This window comes from Molothrus aeneus, chromosome 4 (genome assembly GCF_037042795.1).
Source record: "Molothrus aeneus isolate 106 chromosome 4, BPBGC_Maene_1.0, whole genome shotgun sequence".
Classification (NCBI taxonomy): Eukaryota; Metazoa; Chordata; class Aves; order Passeriformes; family Icteridae; genus Molothrus; species Molothrus aeneus.
The window spans coordinates 45,956,706-45,973,057 of NC_089649.1; positions in this window are offsets into that span (position 1 = coordinate 45,956,706).

A 16,352-nucleotide genomic window follows, 5' to 3' on the forward strand; every position below is an offset into this window, starting at 1 on the left:
CATCCGGGATCTAAAGGCTGATTATCTTTCTGGTTTCAGCCAAGAGAAACTCCTCCTGCTAACCCTGCACTGCAGCTGCCTCTGCAGAACCAGAGTTGATTTGAGTGGGCTATGCATTGGCTCATACAGAGAGATGTGCTACAAGCTCCCTGTGACCCTTCAAGTCACCTCTTTCCATTGCTGAGGCATCTTCAGAAAGCTGTTTTAGGAATAATGCCACTTTCTAGCTTATCATTTGTGTCAGTTCTTCTGTTGCAGTGCTTATGGACTCCCTACAGTCCTACACTCTGACAGCAAATACTACTTCCAAGTCTTTCAAATAGTCACTAAACCCAAAAGATCCTGATGACTTTCCAGGTTTGTCCTGCAATAAAGCATTAGCAGTTTGGAGGTGTAGGAAATTTACTGCCAGACCACTACTTTCCCATCCAAATTAGACACTCAATGAGCAGTTGGTTCTTCCTGTGGTCACAAATACATTTATCTGGTTGTGTCTGTACAATTAGCCATTTTAACAGGCATCTCTAACTGAATAATAACAAAATTATGCATGGAAATCCTTTACAAATTCAACATGGCATAGATACTTTCCAAGAATATAAAATAGTAAGAGCAAATAGTTTTTTAGTGTAGCAGAAACTCTTTTCAACTGCATTGGCTCTAGGTCTTTTCAAATATGAAGGCCATGGCTCTACAGAACTCCAGCACTGTCCTACAAACTTGTAGGACATTACTACCACCAACCTGCTCCAGGGCTGCCTTTTTCCAAAGCCAGATGGTTCAGTCCTTCCTGATGTAGCATTGTTCTGGGTTCAGAGTCAGCAGTGACTCCTGGGGTTCATGTAGGCTATTTTGTGTTTGCATGCTTGTTTGTACCGGCATGCCATATAATATCCATGAATTATCAGTTAAATATGTATTGATATACAAAATAGGCAACAAAAACTAAGGCTGGAGCTTAAATCTCATTCCTGAATTTTTCTTTCCCCTCCTGTGTTCTGGCCCCTGCAGGCAGTTTACTGCAGGAAGCCATACACTAATCAGCCTGTAAAATGCTGCTCTGAGGCAGACCGCCTTGGGCAGATAATAGACTTGCCTCACTTGACAAAAAGATAAAAGAGTGCATTTTGTTCCTCATTATTTCACTGGTTTGGGGAGGTGAGTTCTTTCCCTCTCTTGTTTAAACCACATAAACCATGCCAAGTGTCATGACAGGAGTGGGAGCCTGTCGATGCAGCCTTATAATTACAAGATTTCCATGCATGAGGCTAAAGGGGTGTTTCTAGGCCATTTCCTGACTTGCTCATCCATAGATCAAAAACCCAAGTAAGATAAAGAAAAGAAGATGCCCAGGAAATGTAACATGCTCCATACTGCTAATTCAGACAGTCTTGTTTTGTTGTGGTCAGGGGCTGCCTCGCGTGGCTCTTCAGCCTTGCCAGCTCACCGTAACCTCAGTCTTATAAAGGTTAGCAAGACAAAAGTCTGCTGTCCTGTTGGGGCCAAGCATTTTGTCTTCCTTCCTTTGGTCTTCTTTCTTAACCAGAGCACCCTCACCAGATTATTCTGCCCAAACTAGTAGGAGAAGAAAAATCTGCCAAGCAACCCAATGAAATATTACTCCAGTTTAATTTTTCTACTCATCTGGTTGCTTGCTGGCATAATCCCACCACAGGAACACCTTGCTTTTTGTGAATGCCTCAGCTGTACTCTCTTATTTGACTCTGTACAAACACAGAACATGTGAACACAAATAGCAGTTAGGAATATCTGTTTCTGAGTATTTATTTTCTTGGTTAATACTTTTCAGTATTAAAGTCAAATTAATACCAAACTGTTTCAAAGTCTCACTGCTTGGTGCTGGGGTATGGCAGGCTGGTTCACCACAGATGTTTACAGATAGCCAGGGAGGATAGGGCAGGAGGGTTTTGCTGGCACCAGCATCTGATCTGGTCAGACTGATGATCCTGATATCTTAATTCTCATGAAAAGCACCATGGGCTTTTCAGCAGGAATGTGAGGCCAAGACCTTGGTCCTGCAGCTCTGCTGAGCGTGTGGACAAACTTCTCACAAGTGGGAGAGTTAAGATCGTCTGTCAACAGTTCTGTCCCATAATGTGCTGAGAACTCTGGCCCTGCTCCAGGGCTGATTCTAAGCATATGAGTAGCTCCCTTCGAGTCAGTGAGAGCAGCAGAGTGAGCTGCTGGCTCCTTGAGAAGGATGCTTAGGCACTGGTGCAGCTGTACCCTGAGGAGGTAGGGGCAGTACCACCCCAAAGTCTGAGCTCATGGGTTTGCACCCCAGGTTCAGCCACCCCCTTCCCTACATACAACCTCCCAAGGCATGTGAGGTAGTGCAGGGTTGCTGCACTGCTCATATTGCATAGGATTTCCTGTACTGCCTGGCCAGCTCCCATGCACCATGACAAGCATACAGGATATGTTCTTTCCTGTATTTTTGCAGTCCCACTGTCCCAGAGGCTTGGCAGGCTGGCAGCTGTCAGGAAAAATGTTACTGCACACCTACAGATAAATCACTCTGTATGTACCAGCCTTACTGTGCCCATGCTGTGCTACTCATCTGGGTGTGCACAGGGCTGCACAGATGCAATTGTGTCTGTCTGAGAGGAAAACACAGTCAGAACCATGACTTGAGTCTATAAAAGCCTTAACTCCTAACCTTTACTAATGCAAACATCCAAAGCAACGTCAAAATGTTTTACAACATTAGTTTTTTTTTTCACTTGACATGAGTGACATGAGTCTGTAATTTTATGTAGATGTCATGTAGATCACATTTTTAGCAGCCAAAAAGTTTAACAGGTTTCAGCTGCTGGTGTTGCACTTATCTACTGAAACATTCCTGGACATGTACAATTACTAGAACACTGATTTAGTTTCAGTTTTCAGAATTTCCTAGTGAAGATTATGTCTTCAAAGCTAATACAGTATGTCCATCTTTTATCTAAATCACTCATTATCTCAGTGAAGGCCATGTCTATTACAAAGCAGCACTTACATGAAAAACTCTTATTATCTAAGCACATTTAACTAGGTAAATTCTGTCTCTCCCTACAATGTTAGCTAGATAAAGAAGGCTACTGCATATTCATGACACAGCCTACAGAAAAAGCAATATACCCATATGGGTCTCTGCTTTATTAAAAAAGTCTTATTTTTACCCATTTCAGATTCCCATTTATTCTAGGGATTTTTTAGATACATTGATGCCTCCCCAGCTTTCTATTTTCTATGCTTTGTTTCTCTTCTTCCTAATTTCCAGAAGATGTAATTCCTTTCCCTTCCTAGCTGAACAGAAATACTTGCATTATAAACCAGTCAAATGTACCAGATGGGTACTGGCAAATGACTGAATAATTTCTGTCCCTTATTATGTCGAACCAGGCAGCTCTTATGCTTATCAACTCAATTAATGAAAATGATTTCTTTCTGCCCATGTTCCTTTCCTGTGATCTAACCTGGTCAATATGTTGGCTACATTGAAAATACCCTTTGAGGAGCACCTTGCCTTCCTCTTCCAAACAGCAGTGTGGGGCTGAGCAGCTTTCAAAACTGAAGGGTCCTCCAGGCAGTCACAGAAGTTTGTTGGTTGCTATTGTTTTGGCATTTCAGTTCTTGTGAGCTGCACCATAGTCTTGCCCAAAGATGTTTGCTTAAATATCCCTTGCTGCTTCAGAGGCTATGAACTAAAAAATCAAACCAATTAATGCAGTTTATAGCCAGAAAATGTTGACAGTTACGAATCAGAACCAAGGCTTTCTTCAGAGGTGTTTTCTTTACAAGTAGAAATTCAGGAACTTGTGCTATTGACAAGGAAGCCCAGAAACAATGGCTCCTTCCTGTAAGTATCAGCAAAGTGATGACTAAACAGGCACTCAACAGGCAGACAGTGAGCAAGGCCATCTCCAGTGGGCATGCACTGGAGTTAGGGTGGCTGCTGGGAAAGATGGTGAAATTAGACCCTCTTCATTAAGACTTCTTGCCATATTTCAAGAAGGGAAAAGTGACTAATAAGCCAACCCCAGACAGTGACTGCCGGTAAAGTGTGTCAAGGTTATTTGGTAATAAAATGTATCCCCACATGGTCCAAGGCTCTTGTGCAGCTGCATCACACCTGCATTTCAAATTATGTTCAGGAAAAACAACTGCTGCCTCCTGCACACGCTGTGTGGACTGCTGGAGAAAAGGCTTTTCTGGCTCACCCAGACCCTTCCTTGGCCATCAGTTCACCTCCTCATGGCATCCTCTCAGCCATGCCCTCATCCCAGGCTGCAGGGCCCCAGTGATGGTCACCTACCAGAGATGACTGCACCCTGAGTGTGAAAGCATCAGTTGCTTTCACCAGTAAAATGAGTACAAGTTCTCTAGGACTACAAGCAGAGAATAAAGTCCTGTAAAATGCCTAATGGGCCCCAGCTGACTCTTGGAGGCCTCTCCAGGCAGGAGCAGATACAGGCTGTTACCATGGGACAGACAGACTACTGTCTGCAGTGCATAAAGCAAGTCTGAAGGCCACAGGAGGTTCTCAGGGAGGATCCAGCTGACGCAAGAAGGGAAGGACCTATGGGCTGTGGTGTTACTGCTGTTTCTCAAGAGTAACTGGAGATGAACTTGAGCAAACCTGTGTTTGTGCACTGCTGGAGATGATATTAGTAGAATATGCATTAGAGTAAGAGCCTAATTAGAATAAATACAGTTACATCGTCAAGATCAATTAAATAAAATACATTTTGGTACCACAAAGGATGGGGAGTTAACATAAGAAAACCCAAATTTATTTCAACCATCCAAGTCTTGCCTTTTTATTATGACTTTTCTCAGTTCTTTATGATTTTAATTATGATTAAATCTTGCCTCACATTCTGAGAATCTCCTTCTGGCCCAGCCCATACTTCTGCTCATAGTCCTGTTTGCACACCTGGTTTGGGCATTGCTCTGACATTCTCAGCATGACAGCAACCACCTTTGTTTAGAAATAAAGTTACATGAAATCATTTTAAAGACTTGTTGAACTTGGCCCATTATTTCCCAGAGAAATGACTGGTAAATAGATTTATTTGTTATAAATTTTAGTAGTGTAATTTCTGGACATGAGTTTTGGCTGCTGACCATTTGCAAATAGTTTGCAATTAATATTTGACATCTGAGATGATTTGCTGTAGGCTACATAAGAAATTTCTGCACTCTTAGCTAAATGAATATAACTCCTAGAATCAGGTTTCTTGCAGAAATTTTTCTGTGCATAAAAGGCATATTTACTTTCTGCAGATTCTTGAGTGTATAAAAGGATTCTGCAGATTCTTTGTAGTGTAGATCCTGCTGGGGGCTTTTTACACTGTGTCTGCTCCAGAAAATACACTTATACCTGTGCTCAACTTCAAGGACAAGGTTAGTTCCCCAGAAGCCAAGTCAAAGTTAATTTGAGCATGTGTAAGAGAAAAAGCAATCAAAGTTATTTAAGATTATATGATCAAAAGAAAATGGGTGTCCTTTCTTGGTCCTCAAATGATGCCACAGTGCTTGCTCCTGAGCTGGCCCCATGCTTGTGCCAGCTCTAGCCCTGCTCAGCCAACACCTGCCCCACTCTCCTGCTCAGCAGCAAAACCCCAGTGCCTCTGGGGGGGTCTGTGCTCCCTGAGCCCTGGGGTCTCTGCACCTTCTCCATCACTCCCAGAATACTGCACCCCTTCTCCACCCCCTGTCAGTATGGGACAAGCACCCTCCTGGCTGGGTCTAAGCAGAAGAGTTCTGAGATGTTTGAGGTGCAATTTCATCATTTTACCAAGTTAAAGGAAAGGGCACACCATGGTGGTAAAAGCCCTCTATTTGTAAAAACCTCCTCCAGGGATTTTTCTCCTCTTGTTGCAGGATCATGCCACACAGCAGCTATTTATTCATAGAAAGAAATGTAACTTTCTTTTCTGGAGCTGGTAGAAAAAATTACCAGAGCAACAACCTGTTCTGAAGGGGGCTGTGGTTTGTCTTAAGGACAGTGGCATTATGAAAAGCCTAAGGTACAAGGCATGTAAAAGACCAGGGTTATCAATACCAAATATTTACAAAACCTCAGTGAGAGCTTCTGCAAGTCCAGAATGAACAAGCCATACATTTCATAAAGGCTTCTTGCTTTACAAAAGTCCTGTAGCATCACAAACACTGCCTTTGCTTCTGCTCTCTGCATTATAGCAGCACAAGGACCAAGGATATCCCTTGTCAACCCTGTCACCTCATGATACGTTTCTCATTAATGTCTGAGAACTGTTGGGAGAATTCCATAAAGGCCATCCCATAAACAGCTTTGTACTCTGCCTTACACTTGTCAGTTCTTCTAACTGAGCTGCCCACTGGCTAAATTCTTCTCTCATACCTCAAAGGCCGAATCAGTTGGTATAAATGGAGATGGTTTCAGTGACTTTGAGTAAATAACACCAGTTTACACCAGCTCCAGCTTTATCCCATGACACTTCTCTTTCTCCATTATAAGTGAAAACTTGTCCCTTTGTAAAACTGATTACCTCAGGAAGGCACCTGTCTTGAATTTTTTATGATAGATATAAAATCTCGTAGGAGCATGCTGTGCTCTGGAGCCCAGTACAGAAATCCCCAGGCTATGCATCACCATCCTGGGAATGAGAATGCCTCCAGTCCTGCTAGAAGCCCTCTCCAGTGGCAGTGCAGGCAGACCTGCTCATCTGGAGGTAATATGGAACATTTTGCATCCCACTTCCATCGTACAGCCTCAGGATGCTGAGCCCTCCCTAACTGCCACTGTGGCTCCTAATTCCAGAGCTCCAGGCTAAACACTTGCACAATTTTCCAGCAATTTAAATTTCTACTCCTGGGCAAAACTCATTGATCCAGTGTTTCATTCTCCAGCCATTCTGGGTGGGAATGACGGTCATTCATGGTCATGCCATGTGTTCATGGATCTGCTTTCCATAACAGCAGCATGGATGGCCACAAATCCTGCTATGATTACTGGTGTAGTAAGAGACCATGTTGGCCCATTTTGTCTAAGTCTGGGAGACCAGATGTCCTGTGTTGGTGTAGACAGTCCTGATGTACACAGACTTTCCCAGCCCTTCAACAAAAGGCTCTGCACTCCTATCTTGTCCTCATGATTCACAGGGATGCAGGATTTTCCTGGTCTTTGCCTTTTGAGCTGCAGCTTGGGGACCTCACCATTCATCATGCTGCCACAGGGAGGTGGGGAAGGGGGACTGCCCTGCTCCTGCCTGGTGCAGTGAGGTGGAACAGCTCAGCAGGAGCACAGCTTCGTGCTGGAGAGATCCCTGCTTCCTGTTTGTCCCCTTTTCTAAAGAAACCTAATCCAAACGCAAATACAAAACCTATTGCTAAAATCTTTAGGCTTAGGACTGCCTTAAAACTCGAGTAAAATTTAATCTTCCCTTTCCAAATGTTTTCACCTGGATAATGACAGAAAATGCTAGTGTTGCAATTGAGAAAGAATGCCTGTGTCTTTTCTCTGTAAGCAATCAGAGGGCTTGAGACCTCAGACTTTAAGAGTGTGAGCCTGCTACAAAAGCTATTTCTATTAATAAATATGTAAAATTAAGGGGGAATTTGGTGTCCCATCCTTCCACCTCAGCATGCAATAACAGTTGTCAGTAAGCCCCATGTGAGAAATAAGTCCTCACAGCTGCTATCCTGTTAACTTTAGCTATTTTGTTATTTTGGCTAAGTTGTCAAAACGTTCATTTCCTGATGTCTGGGAAACTGGCTGAACAGCATATACAGCACTGGGCTCTGCTGCTTGCTCCTGAGATAGAGGGAGGCTAGCTATGAGACACTGGACTTCAGTGAAAGGTAATGCAAAGAAAGGACTGCTCTTAGTTCCTCAGCAGCAATTTTATCTTATCTGGCACATTGCTCTTTCCAAATCAAGACCAGCCTTTTCATCATTATAAACACCAAAGAGTGGGAAAATATTCCCTGAGGCAAGAAGCAGCACTTGAAGTAAAGCACTGTGGTGGAAACTGCAGCATGCAGCAAAATTACTCACTCCTTAAGACATATTCCTGCTCTCAGTGCAAAAGTCTCTTTTCTCCAAATGACACACAGCCTAGGGTAAGCTCCTCAAGCTCAATGAGCCCATATTAAAGGACAGCATGCTGAGTCACAGCTTTAAATCATGCAAAGCTTGATCTCACAAAGTGCTGCAGATGAGTGTCCAAGCTGCAGTCCCATAGTGCATGTCAGCCTCAAAACACTCCTCCTGTTTGTGAAAGCCATGGGAGATACATACGTGCTTAAAACTGAGGACACAAGCTGAAACCTCTTCAGGAACAGCAAGGGCAGGATCTTGGAAGACTGAAATAAAACAAACCATAAGTAACTGGACTTTTGTGAAGTCAAATCACAATTGTTGTTAGAGATGACGTCCAAATCAAATAACCTTATTTAGCAAAGAAAGTTGCATATTGAAATATAGGGTTTTGTCAATGAACCTTTTGAAATTTTATGACTCCTCCCACCTCTTCTCCTGAGCTGTCATGCTGTTGCTTTTATTAATTATGACCATCCTCATTGTTATTACTCCTACTGTGGATCTGCTTGTTGCTCACTGCTATATGTCCTGCAGTGTTGGTGTATTTCACCCCACATTTTCTCCAGCAAAGTGACCCAGCCTGCCTGTAATTGGAAGATGGTGTTTGTGAGAGTGTGGTCAAAGTGCACCGCACAGCACAGGATGACAGCCTCAAAGTCAGCCCTGCAGCTGTTGTGCTTCTTTGAAAAAGGCCTCAGTCAGCTCTTACAAATTTGCTGATGTTTTTTCATTTACATCAAACAGGCCAGAGCCCCAGAGCTGTTTCTCTCCCCATCTGCTCTTGCCTTCCCTGTACACCTCACTGAGAGCTTGCTGGAAAGGTTTCCTCTCCCTTTGAAAGCCTGCTGGCATTCTGAACAAGGTCACTGTGGGCAAGGTGCTCACAAGTAGTCACAACTTGACATAGTCTTGAAATGTGATTGTATCAGATCAGGACTTTCCTTTTTAGTAAGTATGAGCTTTTTTTAATCAACTGCTTCCAAAAGGGAGAAAGAAAACCAAAACTTGTATGAAGTTAAATTTGGTGAAAACTCCAGGGCAATCCTCCAGACTCTGTGCCCTCAGGAAGGAACGGGAAAATACAAAGAGGGAGTCGAGAATGTGATTCAGTCTGCAGAGGCAAGTAACACTGCTGCTTATGCCAGTTCTGGAGATGATTTTTTGGAAAACAGGAAGCTTTGTAGAGAACACGATCCACTAGACTCAGCTGAGGCAGCAGCATTCTGGTGCAATTTCATGATTTACCAAATTAGACCTGGGTGCTTACTGCCAGCAAGGAGTTGACCTATGCTTCCCAGCTTTTACCATAAGTTCTCTGCTCTCTAATAATTGCATGATTATGGGTTGTGTTGATCTGTTGATCTGAGCTGATGGAAAGCTGTTTCTTGGAATTGGGTCTGTTGTTTGCCAGATGAACTCAATTGACCAACTCACTGCGACTGTATGACTATGTCAATAAAGAGAACTGAGAACTTATGCCTGGAGGTGTAGCAGGGGATCCCTTCCAGTGCCCCTGGATCAGACTGGAAAAGGTGAAATATTCATCTTCATTTTCGGATGCCATGTCTGAGGTACCAGCTGGCCAGCAATATTCACATTAGCCCTAAAACCAATGCTCTGTTGAGGGAGGGCAGGATCTGTGTTTCCTCTAGGACTGTAGCACTAATGCTGGCCCTAAGAAAGCCACAGGGATATCTGGGGAAGAGGCTGGGACCATCTTTCTCAGAAATAGTCTCAGCTCAGCCAAGATGTGGAGCACAACACAGGGCCTGAATCTGCTGTGTTTATGGGTAATGTAAGTCAAATTTTCTGTCTCTGGTTGAGATGAATACTCAACAGTAGATAAAACACAATTCCCGACCAGTTTTTCACTACTATCAGTACATGTGTGTCATGGTGAATTATTCAAGCTCAAGATTTTGAAAGCTGACCATCCAGCAGCTTTGGCTATTGCTACAACTATGTGGTCAAAACCTGTTTAGCTGCCAAAAAGAGAACTTCCTACTTGTGCAGTTTCATTTACCGGGGCAGGGAGCACAGTGGCACTCACCACATGGAAGGAAGATGAGGGATCAAGCCATGGCATCAACAGCCCAGCTCGGAGTGAACGCAGAGGCCTTGTGCCCATGTTGGCAGTGACAGACTGCTGAATGGTTTTTTTTTTTAGCAAATGGTAGGCATGACTTGGTAAGAAAGTGGAAGGGGAAGCTCTAAAGCCACTTCTGTGTTCATTGGTGTTCCATCATCCCCTTCCTTTAGAGGTGTCTGATTGCAAGTATCACGGGACTGGCCAAGTATTACACGCCCAGCTAAGTCCATGTTGTGGAAGACTTCAGAAGCAGGATACATACCTAGGCAGATGTGATGGATTTGGGTGAAAACCAGGTCCCTATCTTCAGTCTTCTTCTTTCCTAAAGGATATTGCCCTTACTGAACCATTGCAGCTTATAATCTTTTCACAAAATAGGCACTCATTCTGAGATTTTTCTGGATTGCAAAACCCATGGATTCACAGAGGCCAATGAGATGTCCTACAGCAAAAGTAACAGCTTCTGAGAAATGGGTGACAGAAATTGCCACGATTTTTTGCAGTTCATAAATTAGACCTTTTGCAAGGAAAAACCACAGCTTCTGTTTTCTTAACAATTTACATTTCTTTTAAAAGAAGAAACTATGCATAACATTTGGGATCTGTGGACTTATTTCCCTCAAGTAAAGTTTCTGATTCTTGGTAAAAAGGAATTACATATTTAGACACATACAGCTAACTCTCCTGTTTTGTTGTTTGGGTTTTTTTCTCAGTGGGCAAGTACTTGGGCAGTAAACAAAATGAAGGAAGCAATACCTTTAAGATGTGTGAAGAAACACCAAAGACTTCTGCCCAGACTGGGCATTGGGAATTTATCAGAACCACTGAAATGAAGTACCTTATGCCTTACTAATTAATTACTCCCTGATGACTAGAAATTCAATAGACTGGCAACTGTTACTTAAAAACCAGCTGAGATAAAACTATATGAGCTTTCTGGTATTTTACTTGTTTTGCTGTTTTTTTTAACTCAGATTTGATAAGTACAGAAATTTCACCATGTATTATGTTTTCAATTTCCCTTTACCTAATCTTTAGTCTTAAAAGCACAGTCTGCTTTAGATCAAAATGGAAAAATGTGTAGTAAACTTCATTGGGCTGGGATATAGAACAGCCCCTGCTTTAAAATGCATTATAGGAAGTGGGATGGGCACACAAAATAAGTGCTCTGCTTCCTGACAGTTAATTTTCCATCCTTTTATTTTATCTAAGTCTGGGTGTGCTTGCCACTTTCACTGGAAATCCATATTTGTCTCTGAGTTATAAGAAAAGATTCAAGAAGTAAAAATCAGATGGAAATATTCCCCATAATGAAAGGGGCTGTTAGAGCCTTTTGCTACAAGATTCCTTTTATGTGTGAAATATTTATTAGTCCTTGCCTGTTCATTATTTGAAGGGATATCTGAAGTAGTGCATCCTTAGGGAATTATGAGGGGAGCAGAGAGAATGTTTACAATGAAAATGGTGCTTAATCTCCATGAATGACAGGAAAAGATTAGGCAAACAACAGATAAACCATCTTATCATTTAGAAGTATACACGCTGAATGCGTTGTAAAATAAATACACTGCTGGTCTTTAAATCCTTTGTGCATCAAAGGACCAGGAGCACGAAAAGGACTTATTCACCTCAAACAGGATTTACATGGATTCTCCATCCAAAGATTTAAAAATACTTCCATTGATCAACCACTCCAGTCTAGCATCTGAGCTAGCCTGGATGTCCCTGTTGGGCCCAAAAATTGTATCTGCTTGCTGTGCTGCCTCCATAGCCAGAGTGATGCTGCAGCATGGCCTATGGGCTGCAGCAGCTCCCTCTCCTCCACTGTGACTCAGAAACCAGGCAAAGTGGCCTCTGTTCCTATGCTGGTTTCACTGGGCTATAATGTGACTATAGGACCTTTATTTTGGGAAAACCGCCATGGAGCCCATTTGTTATACAATACAGCAGTCAACTTGCATAGCCAAGAACGGGTGGCTTGGGTTTTATGCCCTCTCTTGTTAATGGTGACTCAAAACTGTAATTGCTAACACTGGATTAAGACTGCCAGGCTCTAACAAAACCTAAGAAAAACCTAAACATTTACAGACTTTGACCCCTAGATTGACAATGGTAATTTTGGGAAGTATTTCACAGAAGGAAAAATTTCTGTGCCTTTATCAATTAGGTGAGAGCTCTTGAGATACTTCCCCCACTTACATGTTCAGAAGATTGTGTCTTCAGATACTGTGTTATCTTCCCACTATAACATCTTCCCTCACAACCTAGAGCATTTTTCTACCACTAAACATACCAAATTCAGACACTTCTAGCCTTCATAAAAATTCATTTTGCAGAGCCTTTCCTGGTGTTTGACATCAAATGAAGGTCTTATCCAGTCCATTACAAGTCCTCCAGGGTATAAAGGCTGCAATTCCAAAGTGCTATGCAGCTATTACTAAAGTTGATCCAAAGATAAGGGGCAGTTTCATTCACCTCTGGAAGAGGACAATGTACAAACCTTTCAGTGTGATGGATAAAGTGTGAAGAGCCTGATTTGTTGTTGTGTCATCTCCCAAAGTAAATCTCTTCCAGGTTAAGGCTGTCTCCAAATGCCACCTCCAAAATTTGACACAAGTTTTTCCCCATATTGGAACTTCATTGTCCATCACTATGTGTTGATGTCCACTTTGAAGAAAATGATGTCTCCGTTCCTTCTGCATAAAAAGCCCCAGCCCCACTACACTCACAGTAGAGGATTATGTCTTTCTCTAGTGCAGTTTTAAAAGTAATGAGTTCAGGTAGATAATTGGTAAAATCTAACCATTAAGAATTAAACCTGTTCATACTGAAGAAATCTAGATTAACTTTACTGGTGGAAATAGCCTTAGCATTTATTCAAACCAATTGTAGCTGAATTCCAAGGATGTGTTCCTGCCCTGACCACATAACTTCTGTAGTTGTGTGTTTTTTATAAAACAAATAGATTTCTATAGGCTGTGCAAACACCTCCTGATGAATGTAAGTCAGTGTTCTTCTTTGTGCAGGTTCTTTCTCACATGGAACACTGACCATTGTTTTTAGGAAAACAGATCTGATATCAGCTTATGGGTAAAATGATTTTTTACTCACTGGTGGAAGTTATGGTCCGGTGTGAGGACTCTTTACATTGCAATCAGAAGATCATATTTCAGATGAAGAACGACTTGGCATTTCTTCTTTCATTACACTGAGCAGAAGTCACTATCAACTTCAGAGAATTAAGGGTTACTGAATTTGAGTTACTGTCAAAAGGATTATTAAATTGAATAATCTTGTCAGGGAAGTTGGGGATTTTTTTTTCTCTGTCTTTTGGTGAATTACTTTTAAGCAGCATTTTCAATATCTTACATTAACCAGTGAAGGGCGTTCATGCAGACTTTTCCAGTCTGCATCAGTGCACAGGAGGTCAGAACTGGACTTTGGAAACACTGTGGTTTCTTTATGGAAGGCACTGGCCTTTCATTTTTCTATGATTTGCAATGAATAAATCCAAGGCCCTTTGGCATTTGGCACCTGAAGTACATTTGAACATAGTAACATTGAACATTAACACACTGAATTTTGTTGTAGCCCTCGTTAGCATGTTCAGGGTTTTCCAAAGTCACCACATGGTCAGAGAGTGTTGTGCTACTCCTTGGCCTGCCTTGTCCTCTTGGAGAACACAGCACTGGGGACTCATGTGGGAGATTCCCCTGCTCAGTCACTGTCCTTCGATGATACAGCCTGATAACTGCAGGTGGGCAGTAATTTCTTTTGCTGTAGCACCAGAATAGCAGCCATCTGGGGTGGTGGATCAATAAAGGTAAGAAAAAGTCCATGCTGAACTCTAACTGGACTGAGGAGACTGAACGCCCTCAGGGCATTCATCATCCCACCCAAAGAGGCAACCAGCCTGATGCTGCACAGTCTTTGGTTCCTTTTTTACTGCTCAGCTCTTGCTGCTGCAGCCTGCAATGGAAACACTGGTTTGTTTTCATTCACCAGGGTCGTTTGAACCCAAATACCTTCCCATCACACTGCTATCCTCGGGGCTGATGAAAATCCCGACCCCTGGCCACGGGAAGGTACAGGATGTGGTTGTGCTAGCAGAGCCGGTGTGCAGGTGGCAAGCCCTCGCAGCAGAGGAGCCAAGGGTCAGGAAACATGTGGAGCTAAAGGGGCGGAAGAGAAAGTTGGGAGCCTGGGCTGAGTTTTCCTGATGACACGCATATCCAAGAGGAAGGCCGGGGGCTGCGGGAAGCGACTTTCGCTGACTGCACCAGGCCAGCGTGGTAAGGCTGCCTACCCTCTGTGTGCTCTCCTGGCCAGCTGGGACCATGCTTTGGAGGCCAGTGGATTAAGGAAGGGAAGCAGTATCAAAGTCATTTAACAGCTTTTAATCAGGATCTGTCTTTTTGTCTTTTTTTTCCCCCTACTAGCTAGAAACCATATACCTATATTTTCCCACTTGCTTCCTTTAATACCGGGATAACGTTATTACATACCAGTAGGTGTGTTATTCTCCTAGCATGTTTTGACATCCATACCTTGGATTTGCCTGAAATGTTTTTGCACCAGTTCAATCAAAATATTTTCACAGGTTCACACACACACAAAAATCTAGTGACTGAAATGATAACAAGAGGAGAGCAAATTCGCAGTTAAACTGTGTGAATACAGTAAATAACATTATAAATGAGGCAGAGGGAAAGGAATGAAGAGACTTATTCTACATAGTGACTGTTCATGTATCTGTGGACATTAGACAGGTTTGTTCTTCTCTGACACCTGCTGCTATATATTTTGGGTTAAAAACATTGTGATTTTCAAGATTTAGAAATGATAATTTTATGCTTAGATTCTCACCCTTCATAAATCAAGTATTCCTGTATTTCTAAGTCTGAAATAAAATAAGTCTTCTTGGCAGATATCAGTGACCCTGATCTCAATATCTTCCTTCCTTGAACTGCTCAGTTACCTTTTTCTTGGCACATGACAGTCTGCAGATGTCAAAGAATAAGGAGGTGTGTCGTGCGTGGTGCCAACACTTCAGTGTTGGCACAGTATTTCCTGCAATAAAGGTCTAATTTCAGGCTTATGGAGAATTCCTGCTGACTCACATCCTGTGGCATTTTATGGAAAAAAGTCCAAAACCAGATAATCTGAGGTCCGTCTCACTTTCATAAGGTTCTCACCCTTTTCACCCAAATGGTTGCTTTCACCCCTCATTTCTGATACCGATAGGTGTGGCTTCAGGAAAAAAGTCTTCCTACCAATTTAAGCCTGGAGATTTGCCATCCCTATCTACATCTGCACCTGTGTAGTTTGCACCATGTCGTTTTTGGACTCACAATTCCCATCTCACCTCTTCTCCATTGCTGGCATTTCACTGCTGGTCTCAGCTGAAAATGAGAGTTATAACCTCTGCAGAGAAAGCAGTGCCCCAGAGGACAGCCTGGCAGCCTCCACCACGCCGTGTCCCGTGGATCAGTTTCCCCAGTCTGTGGTGTTCTGTATCCAGGGCTTGCCTGGAAAATGTGATGCTGACTGTGGAAAAGAACACAGCTGGGCTCTTTCCCTAACTGCTCCCTCAGCTGCAGGATGGTTCTCTAGGAAACCCTCCAGCCCCTCCCAAGGTTCTGTGCTTTCCTTATTGTTTCCTTGGCACTGCTAGCCTTAATCAGCTCCTTCTGAGTCTGGGCAGTAGGAAAAAAGTGTCCTCATTGCTTGCTGTGAGTGTTGCAAGGAAGGGTGACCTTGGTGACTCTCACAGCTGAAAGGGTGTGAATAGAAATGTGTTACAAGCACTGAATCAGCAATTCAGTGAAATGAAATAATTTCAAAATGCTTATCAGCTATGTTTACTGTGTAGTTAATAAATTTTATACTAATAGAATTCCAGAAATATTCCTGACCTCTCACAAAGTACAGATATATATGTGTATAAATATAAATGTATATATTATAGCCCCATATATATGGTTATACAGTTTGTCTTTTTATAATAATTTCAACACAGTGCTAATGTTGCTATTATATATGATCCCAAACTCCTCCTGAATAACATGCAGGCTCTGAGCCCTTCATCTAGCTCTAACTTCAGCCAGGCTCAAGCTTCTAGTAAATATTCCTCTTCTCTTCTAGTAGAATTTGTACTTCAATAATGAAGCATTG